At 41.8% G+C, this 16,353-nt stretch overlaps 1 protein-coding gene and 1 long non-coding RNA gene across 6 annotated transcripts in view; one reads left to right on the top strand and one right to left on the bottom strand.

Moving 5' to 3' along the window:
• Window positions 1-16,353, top strand: part of SNTG2 (syntrophin gamma 2) — a 407,561-nt gene that overhangs the window by 102,519 nt on the left and 288,689 nt on the right. The window lies entirely within an intron of this gene.
• Window positions 1,420-6,359, bottom strand: LOC107971933 (uncharacterized). The gene is made up of 3 exons (XR_001714752.3): window positions 6,258-6,359; window positions 3,253-5,187; window positions 1,420-2,013 (listed from the first exon to the last, which is right to left on the bottom strand). It is a non-coding gene; the product is annotated as an uncharacterized LOC107971933 (long non-coding RNA).

Here is a 16,353-nt window from a genome sequence, read left to right as displayed (position 1 = left end):
TTTCCCGTGTTGCGGCTCGGGGGTGTTCTGCCACCTTGTCAGGTGGTGGAAATTGGCCCTTTCTCCTGCATCCCTAAGCGTCAGACCTCAGCCGTTCCCACCCGAGAAGAGAGGCGGCCCACACCTGGGCTGTGGCTGGAGCATCTTCAGGGCACCAGGAGTTCACTCTTCTTCATGCCAAGGAATTGGTTAATTCTTCTAGGATCTAGCATTTTTAATTATCTAACTCTAATGAGGGGTTTACGTAGAGGACTTCGGGGATTTTCAGTATGGCTCTCTATTTGACTGAGTTTGAAGGATTCCTGAAAGGAAATCCCAAGCTCCTACTGTGGTTTTGTCACTGTTCCTAGCAGGTGTAGGATGCAGTCCTACATGGCTAGAGATGTTAGAGAAGGTCTCAGTAATATCCCTGTGAACCCCACAGAGCCGCCTTGGTGACTCTGGGACCCCCTGGAGGTGACACATTCCTGAGACACCCCAGGGTACACAGCAATAGCATAATTAAGCCCCATGCTAATTAAGTCTTTTCCCCAGACCTTGGGTCAGAATATCACTTGTTAATATTATCTGAAGTTAATGTTGATGTATTTTTGGATTTTCAAAGAGGTACATTTTCAAATGAAAAATCTAAATTAGGAAAATGAAGAAAGTAAAACAGAATAATGTAATTGTAATTAGGGTCTACTATTAAGCACTTGAAATACATGAGATGAAAATTAGCCATTTTAGAAGTTAAAAATATTGCCAGGGTGATGGCTTTTTTTGTTTTGTTTTTGTTTTTATTTTTGTTTTTTTTTCTCCCTACTGATTCCTTTGGTCTTTATTTCATTCAGAAAACAATTGCCTCTCACCTCCTCTATCCAGCCTGCATCAGGTACTGCTGTGTGAGTCTATAAATGCTGTTACCTCCTCTGTGCAGCCCACGTCAGGTACTGCTGTGTGCTGCTATAAATGCTGTAACTCTGCATTCACATTGTAGACGTGGCCCTGACTGCAGGGAGCCAAGAGAGAAGTGTGTGGCTTCATGTCATGGGCAGCGAAACAGGGGCTGTGTGAGAGGAACGTGAATGTGAGCTTGCCCCGGCTCGGGCCATCTGCCTGACTGTGCAGTTCATGGCTTGGGGCCGCTCTGCTCGGGGCTTCTTTCTGTAAGTTTTTCATTTTGTGTAGGTGACTTTTTCCATTGCTGTTGCCTAGAGTGGGTACCATTTTCTGATGAGCCCACACAGAAAGAATGCATTTCCTCTTACTGGAGGCTCACAACCTGCCTTGTGTCTGATGACCCACACAGAAAGAATGCATTTCCACCCACTGTGGAGGCTCACAACCTGCCTTGTGTGGGTCAGGATTTTTCATGGACATCACTACATCAGTGTGCTGAATGCCCATCGAGACAAAAATACTAATTTTGAGTCAGTGTGATGCCAGAAATGTTTTTATCAAGTAGCAGGTACAACTCTTTATCAGTTTTAATATGAAAATGTTAGTCATTCATAGAGATCAAACCATGTTGCAGAAATTCAGATTTGGAAGAAACCCGGAACAGTAATTGATCTTATCCATTCTCCTCGGGTTATCATGAAGGATTTAACAGTGTGAACATTTCCATTTTCTAAGGTGACCGGGCCTTTATTTTGATGGCTCTGAATTGTATTTTCCATTCAGTTGCAGCACCAGCCCTCCCTTGATGTGCAGAAAGAGCAGGTGTCTTTAGGAGTAAGGCTGGGGCACGACTGAATGCAAATTAGCCCTTGCCCAGACAGAAGACAGTCTCATCTCACCAGCGGTATTTCCTGGAGGGTCTGATCTGTCCCGGACATGCGGTGGGTCACGGGGACTGCAGCTTCATCTCTCAGACGGCTCCTTGTCCCCACTGTTTCAGAGTGGACACAGGGAGAAGGGGTGAGGCAGCTGGGACCCAGGCGGCTCCTCTGGCTCCCATCTTGGTGGGAAGCTGGTCCACACCACCAAGAGCACGGGGAGGACTCCCTGCGGATGGGCTCCAGCTTCATTCTGAAGGAAGGAGTTTAATAAGTTAAGGAAAAGTGGAAGAGAGAGAGGGTGCATGGGGGAGGGAGGGAGAGGCCGCGCTGTGCTGTGGGGAGGGAGGGAGGGAGAGCACTGCGCTGTGCTGTGGGGCGCGAGGGAGAGCGCGGTGCCACGCTGTGGGGAGGGAGGGAGAGTACGGTGCCGTGCTATGGGGAGGGAGGGAGAGCGCGGCGCCCCGCTGTGGGGAGGGGGGGAGAGCAACGTGCTGTGGGGAGGGAGGGAGAGCACTGCGCTGTGCTGTGGGGAGGGAGGGAGAGCGCGGCGCGCTGCGCTGTGAGGAGGGAGGGAGGGAGGGAGAGCGCGGCGCTGTGCTGTGGGGAGGGAGGGAGGGAGAGCGCGGCGCTGTGCTGTGGGGAGGGAGGGAGGGAGAGCGCGGCGCTGTGCTGTGGGGAGGGAGGGAGGGAGGCAGAGCAACGCGCTGTGCTGTGGGGAGGGGGAGAGAGCACAGCGCCCTGCTGTGCTGTAGGGAGGGAGGGAGAGCGCGGCGCCCCGCTGTGGGGAGGGAGGGAGAGCGCAGCGCCCTGCTGTGCTGTAGGGAGGGAGGGAGAGCGCGGCGCCCCGCTGTGGGGAGGGAGGGAGAGCGCAGCGCCCTGCTGTGCTGTAGGGAGGGAGGGAGAGCGCGGCGCCCCGCTGTGGGGAGGGAGGGAGAGCGCAGCGCCCTGCTGTGCTGTAGGGAGGGAGGGAGAGCGTGGTGCTGTGCTGTGGAGAGGGAGGGAGAGGGTCATCGCGCTGTGCTGTGGGGAGGGAGGGAGGGAGGGAGAGCGCGGGGCCACGCCGTGGGGAGGGAGGGAGAGCGCGGAGCCGCGCTGTGCTGCGGGGAACGATGCATGCTGCTTCCTCCAGGACCTGTGAGTGCAGGGTTGGACGGGGCTTTCTGAGCTTGGGAGCTGGGGCCAGGCCTGTCCTGCAAGCAGCTGGCCTATTTCTGCTAGAAGCTGTGAATTACAACTGTAATGTATTTATTCTAAGGACTAACATGGCACTATTCATAAAAGACTGTGTTAATATTTGCACTGTGCTTCCTGCAATTATACCTCATCAACTTCTTTTTGATCTCTATTCTGGCTGTATTTCATATTCCTGATTCTCTTCTGCATGCCTGAAAGGAGAGTTGGTGTATTAGTCAGGGTTCTCCAGAGGGACAGAATTAATAGGATAGACACATATATGTAAAGGGGAGCATATTAAGTAGTAGTAACTCACACGTTCACAGGGTCCCACAATAGTCCGTCTGCAAGCTGAGGAGCAAGGAAGGCAGTTCGAGTCCCAAAGCCGGAGTCTGATGTGCGAGGGCAGGAAGCATCCAGTGCGGGAGAAAGATGCTAAGCCATTCTAGCCTCTTTATGTTTTTCTGTCTACTTTATATTTTGGCTGCACTGGCAGCTGATTAGATGGTGCCCACTGAGATTAAGGGTGGGTCTGTTTTTCCCAGTCCACTGACTCAAATGTTAGTCTCCTTTGGCAACACCCTCACAGACACACCCAGGATCAGTACTTTGCATCCTTCAGTCCAATCAAGTTGACACTCACTGTTAACCATCACAAGTGGCAAAATATAAATGCCTCTAAATGTGCACAGGATCTTTCTGTATTTAAACAATTAGTATAAATTTGCATTGTCAAAAAAATCTTCCAGCTGGACATGGTGAGACCCCATCTCTACAAAAGATTAAAAAAAAATTAGGTGGTGTGGTGGCACACACCTGTAGTCCCAGCTACTCAGGAGAATTGTTTAAGCCCCAGGGGTCGAGGCTGCAATGAGCTCAGATGGCGCCACTGCACTCCAGCTTGGGTGACAGAGGGAGACACTATCTCAAAAAGACAAAAAATAAAAAACTTTGAAAAATTATATTTGAATTAATATAAATAACTTATATTTGTATTTGCATTCTTTTCTGCTGTTATTTTCCTTGTTCATCATCTGTTGTTGCTGACTGAGAGATAGGATTATGTGTCAAAAATTAGTATTTTTTTACCAACATGTAAATTTAGAGTACAGTTTAAAAAAAAATAATAATGAATGGAGACGTATGTCTTCTCAATGAGGGTAGTGTCTCTGTCTTGTCTCTGACCTTTGTGTCCACAGCATGTGGTAAAAGTACAGGCAGAGTAGGCATTGGATTTTTTTTAAAAAAAGCAAACAACACACCAGTAGTGTTAAATGAATAAAGGACACTGGAAATTATGTGACATTGTTTCTTTGAAATTCTCCCTGTTTTCATCTTACATAATGTTTGTTTTAGTGGGCTTATTGGCAGTATTTTAATTTGTTCTGTATTGGATTATGGACAAATAGATGGCTTTCCATATAATTCCACAATACCTGTTACCGCATAGATGCAAAAATCCTTGTGTCTCCTCAGCTGCTGCTGTCTGCTTTTGTCTGATTAAAGTTTGGTTGAGCAGAAGGTGAACCCTGGTTGCTATTTCCAGTGTCCCCCACATTGGGGACCTGCATGGGAGTAGCATCATCCTTGGCTAGAGGGTGGAGTTTTCATCAGAAGTGGCCAACCTGTCTTTGTAGAGGCTCATGGTTCATCTCAAGCACCATCAAAAACATCTGGTTGTACCTAACTAATGGCACCTGTTTGTGCCACACAAGCCTGTGGCCCCTAATGAAAGTCAGATGAACTGAGCTTCCCTGTGCCAGAGCCCTCCTTGAAGGCTCTCATTGCTGTCACTGGTCCAGTGCCCTCTCCGAGATGGGCTGCTGCACAACTGTCTCCCCAGGAGGGAGAGCAGGATGGCAGCCATGGGACCACCCCTGGGCTCCATCTTCAAATGTTGCCATTTGTCTTCTAGCTGGGCTCACTTTTGGGCAGCATTTCCTTCCTTGTCCCAGTTGCTGCTTCAGTAGAAAAACAGGAAAGCAAATACATCTTTCACCTTCGTCTTTGAACCGCATTGCCCACTGTCTTGCAGTGTCCTTTGCTTAGCTTTGCCATCTGTGCAGGTTCATTTACGAGACTGAGGAAAGTGTGTTCCTGGCAATGGACTCCTGGCACCTTCTGCCATCTCTTAGAGCTGGAGTGAATATTCTACAAACCTGTTTTTAGATTTGATCTGGAGAAGGAATGTAGGAGTTTCCTGGGAAAGCCAAATATCACAGGTCCTTCTCCTCCTGGACTGAGTTTTCAGCTGCAAAAGGGCAAAAAAAAAAAATAATAATAATCAGTCAAGATATCTATGTAAACATTTGGAAGATGATGAAGCTTCTACAATGTGAAGTTTACTAGAAGGATTCCGCAGGTTTTATAAATACAAGTGTGTTCTGAGATTCTAATGGAAACTTGGAGTCACAATTGGATTTGAACATTTTTTGGAACTTTAATCTTTTGGATATGTAATTTGTAATCTTTACTATTTCATCTAAATATGTTTTTTATTTTATAAATTTCTCTTTTGTGGAATTTTGAAGTATAAGGAAAACCATGACAATGGAAATATAAAACTCCCTCAACCCTCATAACTCAGAGGGCATAACATGAATAATCTTAGACAAAAGTTCTTAAAATTTAATCTTTACTTAGAGACCATTTTAAAAAACAATCTAAAATACATTAAAGCTTAAAGATCCAAAACAAACTGAGACATATCTGAAAAGTACTGGGAAGGTAGATTTTTCCATTTAATTACTACAACATACCATAAATCTATATAAACTAAGACAGAGTTATATTGGATCAGGGGTACAGAAGTTCAGTAGAATCAAATATAGAGCTCAGAAATAGGAGATACATAACAAAAGTGGCATGGCAGATCACTGTGGAAATAAAATATTTTATATAAAGAGATGGAAAGAATGGTTAGCCACATGAAGTAGGATTACATTTTATCCCTACCTTACATCATATCAAAAAAACAATACAAACTGAAATGTACTCTTACCTGCAGGCCTTAGTGTAGGAAAGATGTTTAACACCAAGACTAAAAGACTTTAGGGATAAATGAAAGGTTTGATAAATGTAATTACACTAAAATAAAACATTTAAATTAAAGGAAGTAAAAAGTTACAAACTGAAAATTACACAGAGGAAACCAAAAGTTCACTTTCAAGAAATGAAATAACGATACCAGTGTGAACTCAGTTGTTTAATATTGATAGCTATCTAATAGATATGTAGGTATTAATACACGTGTGTATGTGTGTACTGTGTGTGTGTTTGGAGAGAGAGAGGTGCATAGATACAGAGATAGAAGTGTCCTACCGTGGAGCACTGAGCAGTCCTGGAACCAAAGACACCCTCTAGCATGAGAACCCCAGCTCCCGGCTTTGGATTCTAAATGCCCTGCTTCTTCACAAAAGGGAACCAGGGCCCCTGAGGACAGTCTGGCTCCAGCATTGTGTTAAGTATAAGGTTCATCTGGAAGAGTGACAGGTGTAAAGGGCAGAAAGGTCAGCCTGAAAGTGTCCCATGGGCCAAGCCTGGAATAATTCAAATATGAACCTAAGAATGATACTAAATTATAACTATTTGAATGAAATAGTGAGTTTATACTGAAATAAGTGAATAAATAAATGGAAAAGAAAAAGCTGTACTTGTAGTTAGATGCCAACTAATAAATTGAGAACAAATGCTGAAGTTATAATAAAAGCTATCAATGGATTTAAAACCAGTGGGTGAAGTCAGACCAGGAGCAGGATATGTTCACAGTCCCGATGGGTCCTCCCCTGAATTATGTATAAATTACAAAGGAAAAAATGGTAACATTAGGGTGGAGAAACTTGCGGGTCCACAACTTAACCAAGTGATCAAAATTAACACCACAAATGAGAAGGACAACAGTGATAGAAATGTAAACTTGTGACCCTCACACAATCACACAAACTTCAGCTGAGGAACATTCCACAAAATAACTGACCCATGTTTCCAAAAAAAAAGAGTCAAGATCAAGAAAGGTAAACAAAGGGTGAAAAGGTAAGAGACGTGACAGCATAGAGCCGCGTGATCCTGGGTTGGACGCTGGAGTGGAAAGAATGACAAAAGGTGAACAGGTTAAAGAGACGTGACAGCACAAAGCCGTGTGATCCTGGGTTGGACGCTGGGGTGGAAAGAATGATGATGAACATTTTTAAGGCAATTAACGAAAATGGAATATGTGTATTAGATAATAGAAAGGTACTGTGAGATCATGATCAATGGGGTCACATTTCTGCACAACTTGTGTGCAGAAGTGCTGATTGGCTTTGTTCCAGACAACCTTTTCAAGGATGTTTGTGCAGCAAACAGCTTTCCGAGGTTGAGGTAGTGTTTTGCCTCTGATAAAAGGGCAGGCATGCTTATTGAACGTTGTTAAAGTTTCAAAGTTTCCTACGTTCAGAGTTTCTCTTCTGTAATGCAACCCACCAGGTATACAGCTGTCAATCATCTGGCCCTCTTGGTGCTTCATGGGATAACAGGCTCAAGAAATCATAAAGGAAATTGTGGGTGCTGTGTCCTGCTCGTCTGAGTAACGAAGTCCTTTAGTCCTTTGTCTCCAAGCCAGGCATCTCATGTCTTCTGCCAGCATCTATGCGCTGTTGCTGGATAACATGTTAGCTTGAACTTAGGTAAAATCTTAAAACCCTCACAGTTCTTGTCAGGTGTCAATGATCAGGTTTCTGAACTTCGTCTTTGGAATGGAGCAATATAAAAATATTCCATTATTCTTGGATATTACTTGGTAGTATTTAAGAGCAGAGATAAATAAAACAATTACTAAAGAAAAAATGAATATATACTATAAATCTATAACAAATATGTATCACAATAAAAATGCAAATTATACATCAGAAAAATGGAATTAGACATAAGAGGCCTTTCACAGAAGTAACATGTTAATAACAAACATGAGTGTAATAGAGGAGAGAAACACAAATGCTACAATGAAGGATTTTCACACCATTTGACTGAAAATAAAAAGCTTAATTAGAGGGAGTGTGCACTCACTGGAATTATATAAGTTGCTGGTAGGAATATAAATGGCTCTACAGTAACTCTGATGGCCACGTTTGTCATTGTCTCCTAAATTTGAACATGATCAAGCCCACTCTCAGCCGTGCACCAAGGATATACTTTTGTTGTTGTCTAGATGGAGATATAGAAATAAAAGCAAGAAATGATAAAAGATAGGGTTCAGAATCCTGGCAACCTTGGGTGGGTGGGAGCAGAGGAATGAATTGGGGGATATATTATTAGAATTAGATTTTTTCTCATGGTTTTGGGTATGACAATGATAAAGAAATGTCATCAAATAACTGACTAAATAAAAACAAGCTATGCATGGATCAATGATCAGAAAGTGGGAAAAATGAAGTGGGATTAATCCAGTAGAAAAAAGAAAAATAAGAGATGTAATATTGTATCTCCAAAGTGTAACAGAATTAATGGTCATTCTTCAAATAAGAAAATGTATTGGGCACCAACTCTACCTTATGACTCTTCTGTGGTACATAAAATGTTGAGTTAAGCATGATTTTAAGTTGATTTTTGCCTGTACAAATTTTCCCTTGATTTTTGTGAGTTATAGAGTACTTCCCCTTAAAAGGAAATGTGACCACATTAAGCTTGAAAATTAGGCTTAATAAATGTCAACCTACACTTCATGGTGTATTCGTAAGTGATGTATTATATAAAATGGAAAAAATGTGTGTGTGTGTGCATACACACTCACAAACCCATATATATACATATACACACATATACATACATACACACACAGCTTGGTTACAATGCATATTTTTGTTTCTTTGCTTAGTAAAAGATCTACCACATTGTACATAACAAATAGACATTTCTACTCTTCGTTGATATGAAATAACTGTAAAAAACTCAATTGTCCTTACACTGTGTTTAGATGTGGAAAGTAGCAAGAGACTGTAGTAACCACTGTAAACCATGACTGCACATAGATAAACTCTCAGATCATAGTTCTTTAAAATCTATGCAAGAGCTTTCTAAAAAAGAAGCATACATTTTTTTTTAAAATTCGTAAAGTATAAGCCCTTCCTAGAGGAGCAGATATCCACCAGTGATGCTGCCGGGCTCCTCACAGATGAGCTAAGGAGAAACCAACTGGACATTCCACAAAACTGTGAAAAGCAGCATTTAGCTGGGTGGGGTGCACAGACTTCCCAGGAGTTGCAACCAAGGAGCATTTGCCCACCAGCCCTTCAAAGAAGCAGGAGGCATTTGCAGAAGTCTGGGAGTGGGGCAGCAGGGCCAAGAGAAGAGTTCCCTCTCAGGCACAGCTGGCTCTCTCCAAAAGCACCAGGAAGGAAAGCTTTCAGCAGGATGGTAAAATGCGGTGTAAGAGTAGGAAACCCAGGGATGACCCTGATGTCAGAGTGCTCCTGAAAGGACTGGAAACTAACTATGACCCACATGTGTGATTTCACAAACAGAAAGTACAAACAATTCAAGCAGAAAGGTTATTAATGAAAAACATGTCAGAAATAAATAATTATGTCATTGGGCTTAACTGAAGAGTGGACACAACAAAATACTGAAATTGAAGATAGATCAATCACATAATTCAACTGAAACACATGGGGGAAAAGGCATTGAATCAAAGGTGCATTAAATAAAAGAAAAAACTTTCACATTTATGGATAATAGCAGAGTCCGACTTAAGTAGATTCCCGGAAGAATGGAACAGAAGGGATATTTGAACATACAATGGCCACGAATTTATGAAATCAGTGAGAGTTATCAATACGTGTCCTGAAAAGTTCACTGGACCCCAAATAGCATAAAATTAAAACAAAATCATTTTTGAAAGCATATAATAATCAAACTGCTGAAAGTGAGAGTAAATAGAAAAATCTTAAAAACAGAAGATTAAAAAGATAAAATACTTACGTAGAAATAATTTAAAAAGACAGCCAACTTCTTAGAAACAACAGGGGCAAGAAGAAAATAGAACCATATCTTCACAGTGCTAAAAGAAAAAAATAATGAACCTAGAATTTTGTATCTGTGAAAGTATTCTTCAACAATGAACGTGTATTAAAGATCCATTCAAACAGAAGTAAAATAAAAAGATTAAACCCTTAAACAGCCTTGCACTGTAAAAAATGTTAAAAGATGTACTTCAGACTGAAAGGAAATGAAAGCAGATAGAAATGTGAACCGCAGGGTGAAATATGAAGCACCTGAAATTAAATATAAAAAGCACATATCCACATATGTAATTTATGTATGTTTTAATGCATTGATATATAATTATATATGTATATATACTGAAATATAAATTTAAGTTTATATATATAAATAAAGTACTACATTTGGGGGCTTATAGCTATGAAAATCATGACAGCGTGACTATAGAGGATGGGAGGAGTTACTAAAATTAAATTATTTGAAGATTCTTACATTGTTCATGAAGTGATACTATATTTGATGGTAGTTGGTGATAGGAAAAGCTTTTATTCTCAGCTAGAGAAATTGTTAGGAAATTTTAAGAATCTACATGTTTTAGAAAAAACATTAAAAGTGATGCAATGGGATACTAAGAAATATTTGATTCATTCAAAGAAGACAGAAAAGAAGAACAAAGAATACAGTATCCAAACAGAACACACACGGCAAACATGGTGAAATCAAATGAAACCACATCAAAACTTACCTCACAGGTTAAAGGAACAAGGACTTCAATTAAAAAGTGGGGATCAATGACAAGGCCCAACTTTATGCTGTTTGCAAGAAACACATTTAACAAAAAGAATGAAAGGGTTTGGGGAAGATACTCTGTGTCAATACTAAGCATCAACAACATTGTGGAGCAATTTCATATCAGACGTGGTGGATTGTGGGAAGGAGATTTTATGAGAAAAGTGTGAAAATAGCTTATTTTCACTCTGTCCGTTGGTTACACGTCAGCTGGAGCTGTGTAGCTGGAGCCACACAGCCATGTGGGATGTGGGGGTGTCAGTCCAGTATGAGCTTGAGAAACAGGGAGTCTTCATGGAGATCTGAGGCCCCTGCCCACTGACTTACCAGGCACTGTGCTCTGTGGCCACCTGCTTTCCTGGGATGCCTGTATTCAGACCCTCCACCACAAGGCATCTGACATAGTGACTGCCCTCTGTTCTAGGTGGGTGACCATATAGTTAATTGTCTAAACCATAAATAGTCACAGGGAACATATTCATGATTACATTGAGATGAGAGGCATAATTGGAATCGCCCCTGGCAACTGAGAGGTGACATCCCCCACACCTACCCCAGCACACCCTCTGAGAGTGTTTTGGATGAGGTCAAATGAGTAAATTTCTTAACTATTACCAACTGGATGTTTGCTTACTGCTTATTTTATGAAGCACGCATTGTATTATGAGATGATGTTTGTTATGTATGTTTACAGTTTAAATATTCAAATTATTTTCAAAGGAGGCATTTTTGTTTTTGTTAAAAAATTGTATTTAGCAATACGTTGCAAATCATGAACTTTCTTCCTAATACTATCTGTTTTATGATACTCTGCTCAGCTTTACATATTTGAAATTTGCAGTTATTTTTTATATGTCGTTTAGCTAAATGGCCATATTAAATAGATATTCTGGAAAGAGTCTTGTGTTGTAGGATTGGTGGCTTTGAATTCCATGTAGATTTTGGCCTCTGCAGAGCCTCTAACAAGATGTTTGGATTTTGGTGAGAAACTCACCTTCGTTTGGCTTTGGTGGTTTTTGTTGCCAAATGAAGATAACTTACAGGTTACAAAAATAATCACACAAGATTATCTAAAATGCTTTGTATAGCAGTCACTTAGGAAACTGTAGCAATAATGATTTCATTATTAGTTTGGTGCAAAAGAAATTGTGGTTTCAGACTGTGAAATTCAAATCATTATAACTAGGCTCACACACATTTTTATTAATCAAAATAGGAGCCATTACAAGCAATACATTTTTGCCAATAGAAATAAGTTTGTTTATTCCTGTGGCATAAAAATCCATGCTTCAGAATTCGACGAACTGTTAGAAAGCATTTTCTGCATCCTGCTGGGTGTGGGAATGTTTTCCCTGCAAAACGTTGTCAAGATGCTTGAAGAAGTAGTTGGTTGGTGAGAGATCAGGTGAATATGACAAATGAGGCAAAACTTCGCAGCCCAACTCATTCAACTTTTGAAGCATTGGTTTTGCAGTGTACAGTCATGTGTTGTTGTGAAGAAGAATTGGGCCCTTTCTGTTGATCAGTGCTGGCTGCAGGCGTTGAGTTCTCGGTGCGTCTCATCGACTTGCTGAGCACACTTCTCAGATGTGATGATTTTGCCGGGATTCAGAAAGCTGTAGTGGTCAGACCGGCACAGACCACCAGACAGTGACCAGGAGATTTTCTTGGTGCAAGTTTGGCTTTGGGAAGTGCTTTGGAGCTTCTTGATCCAGCCACTGAGCTGGTCATCGCTGGTTGTCATATAAAATCCACTTTTTGTCACACATCACAATCTGATTGAGAAATGGTTCACTGTTGCGTAGAATAAGAGAAGATGATGCTTCAAAACGACGATTTTTTTTATTTTTGCTCAGCTCCTGGGGCACCCACTTATCGAGCTTCCTCACCTTTCCAGTTTGCTTCAAATGCTGAATGACTGTAGAATGGTCATCTTTGAGTTCTTCAGCAGCTTCTCGTGTGATTGTAAGAGGATCAGCTTCCATGATTACTCTCAGTTGGTCGTCAACTTCCAATGGCATCGCTACGCTCCTCATCTTCAAAGCTCTCATCTCCTCTGCAAAACTTCGTGACCCAGCACTGCACTGTACGTTTGTTAGCTGTTCCTGGGCCAAATGCATTGTTGCTGTTGCGAGTTGTCTCCTCTCCTTTACGACCCATTTTGAACTCAAATAAGAAAATCGCTCGAATTTGCTTTTTGTCTCACATCATTTCCATAGTCTAAAATAAAACACACAGCAAGTAGTAAGTCACTAGCAAAAAAAAAAAAAAAAGTGAGAAATGCGCACTAAAATGATGTGTAACGTAACCACATTTACCGAAGAATGTATTCCAGTATCAAATGGCAAATTCCAACAATGCGGAAACTGCTATTACTTTTGCACCAGTGGGTAATGAGATAAAATCACTTCCATTTAATGTTTATAACATCACCGGTTTATCATTATGTCATAATTAGTACTTGACATATTCTATTCACCATACATTGCAAAAACATTTATTTACACTTTTTATTTGGGAGAGCTGATTTTCATGGATCACTTACACTTCTGTGGAACTAAGCATTCACAATCTTCCATGGAAAGGATAAAATACATTTTTTTTTGTAAAATCAGTTAATAACATTTTAGGGAAACCTAATATCTTTTTTCTTATATGTTCTTAAGCCTCTTTTTTAACCTCCTTGGTGTTTCTAAAGTGAGTCAGAGAATGAGTTTATGAAGTTTGGGCTCAAAGAGAGCAAGGGGACACATGACATAGTCTGTCAGCATTCTCTTTTCTTGGAGCAGCACACATCTCAGTATCGAACTCAAAGAGGTAAAACTTGAGCACTGGAACTAAGCTATCCAACTATGTAAGGGCACCCATTTATTTTTCAGATGGAGAAACCAAGGCTGAGAAAATTCGAGTGAGGTTATATAGCAGATCAAATGACCCCCACCCGTAAATCATGCCTGGGTGCAACACAGGCTTCTGTATGCAAACCCCAGGGACAGTGCATCGCTTTCCCCGGGGGGAAGTGCAGGCTTATGGGTCCCACAGTCCTTGGACTCCCGGACCTCGGGAGTGGGGCTAGAGCTTTGGGGTGACACTTAGATCCTCTGCACGGTGAAGACAGAAGTAGCCTCTGAGTTGCTCCTTCAGGAATCAACAGGCATTCCCCGGGTTCGGTCTGCTGTGTCAACCTGAGCTTATCCTCATTTCTGCTAAGAGATCCTATTGCCTTGCTTTCAACTGATAATTATTTTACCTGTATCTTTTTCAAGAGTGGTCAGGCACCAGGTATGAAGTAGCTAGTGTGTCACCCAATAATCCAAGGAGGGAGAGTCACTTTCCCACAGATCCTCACATAGCAGGGCGCCCGTAACTGTGTCAGCAGGCCTTGTTTTTAAAAATTTTCTTGAAAGTCGAGGTTCAAGCAGATATAGATAGAATAAAATATTCCTCGGATCCGTTGAGTTTTCTCCTAATATTGGGCATTCAATAGGTTGTAGAAACATGAAGCAAATTAACACGGTTTCCACAGTCGAGATGGTAACAGTGGAATGGCAGAGCCCAGTAACCAGGGGTTACGATCTGTTATTGCAGCTGCTGGCCCTGCATCCTTCACGGCATGATATTTCCCTACAGGCATATTCTTAAAAATATGAGTGATAAAATGCTTAAGAAAATCAGAAATACATTAAAATGCAATTAGGTGTTCTCATTTTTATAGCCATTTTATATTTTGTACTGTCGCGTATTGTTGGATTTTAGCTTCAATATTAATAACAAAAGCTCTTTTGACAGTTGCTTAAAAATCCATTACATTTCATCTTAAATTCGTATGCTGAAAGCACTGAAGAAACACATAGCACAGAAGTTTCATGATTTTATTTTATATATTCAGAATGGCATAAAGATAGCAATAATCAATCTTCTCTAATCGGCTTGTGACATACTATGTTTACAGTAATTAAAAAGGACATTCAGCTTTCTAATCATTCAGAGAAATGTCACTTATGCGCCAGCTGTTTGTCACTGTGTCTTTGCCATGGTAGGGCCGTACTCATTCACTAGAAATGCCAGTTTTTACCTCCAGGCTGCTTAAAACAAAGCTTAAAAGGCTGAGTAAAAATGTGCATTTGAAAGACGGAATTTTGTAATAACATCTCTCAAACACGTGTCAGTGTCATTAGCTCTGTTTCCAGTCATAGTGAGGAATGTGTTATACATGGTTTATGATGGAAGGTGTTTATTATCCCGAGTCATAAACAACAAGTCTATGTTTTGGACTTATCTCTGATATTTTATAAGATGCTAAGCACCTTAACACGAAAGTCATGTCTGAAAGATTCATCCTGCAAGACTGTGCTGCTTTGTTCTGAGCTGAACTCAGGCAAATATGCCAAAATATATGATGTGGGGCATTAAAATAGTCCAGGCTTCTTATATAAATGAAAAAAATTCTTATATAAATGAAAAAAAAAAACCTCTTGTCTTCTGATTTACATTCTGAAAGTAGTCCAACCTGTGCGTGAAACTGAACTATATTCTCATTAAAATTCTGGTCTAAAGCAATGCACGTGGATTATGGAACAGGGAAAGAAAATATCCACTGAGGCTAGGAAAAAAAAAAACAAAAACAGGCTGGCGCAGTGGCTCATGCCTGTAATCTCAGCACTTTGGGAGGCCTAGACAGGCAGATCACGAGGTCAAGAGATCGAGATCATCCTGGCCAACATGGTGAAACCCTGTCTGTACTAAAAATACAAAAATTTGCTGGGCAGGATGATGCGTGCCTGTAGTCCCAGCTACTCTGGAGGCTGAGGCAAGAGAATCGCTTGAACCCAGGAGGCAGAGGTTGCAGTGAGCCGAGATCGCACCACTGCACTGCAGCCTGGCGACAGAGCAAGACTCCGTCTCAAAAAAAAATAAATAAATACAAAACAAAAAAGCAACCCTAGAAAGCTGTCTAGTTGATAACTCAGCTCAAGAGATGTCCCCGGGAACTCTGGGCCCCTTCAGCACCTCACCCAGGAATCCCGGAAAGCCCACTCCTCACCGCCTAGGTTCCCTGGACGCTCGTTCCCACGGCCACTGTTTCTCCCTCCAAGTCATTTCAGAACCCGCGGCCCCCCACGTGTTTCTGCAGTGACGTCAGTGTGCAGGGGGATGGAGCAAAGCCAGTCACCACCGTGGAGCTTTTTGCGAGACCATCGGTGCCAGTAAAGTGATGTCGGCAACTTCTGCCAGTCAGTCTGAGGGGCGGGGGGTGGGGCAAGAGGACAGGAGAGCAGGGCGGGAATTGCCCTGAGCCCACCGGAGACCCCACCTGACTCTGACCTGTCCTTCGCTCTCTCTTATTTCATCTCGACAACAGTTTTGACAGGTAGATGTGGGACATTGCAATTGATGACATTGCAGCTCTTCGGCAAATGGATGTGGGCTCACGTTCAGATGCCATCACGTCACCCAAGCTGTGGAACTTCTCGAAGCTTTTGTTCACTCCTCTGTAAAATGAGGGTGTTTAGGAAAACCTTACTCATTAGTAGTTGATGAGGGTTAAATGGAATAATGCTCATGAGCTTCTTAGCAGAGTTTCCGACATAATACATGCTACTCATATTATTTTTAATGTTAATATCGTTTCAATGTTTGCCTCATTTTCCAC

This window comes from Pan troglodytes, chromosome 12, assembly GCF_028858775.2.
Source record: "Pan troglodytes isolate AG18354 chromosome 12, NHGRI_mPanTro3-v2.0_pri, whole genome shotgun sequence".
NCBI classification, from domain to species: domain Eukaryota; kingdom Metazoa; phylum Chordata; class Mammalia; order Primates; family Hominidae; genus Pan; species Pan troglodytes.
The sequence above is the reverse complement of the archived record's forward strand: the minus strand, read 5'-3'. Positions and strand labels throughout refer to the sequence as shown.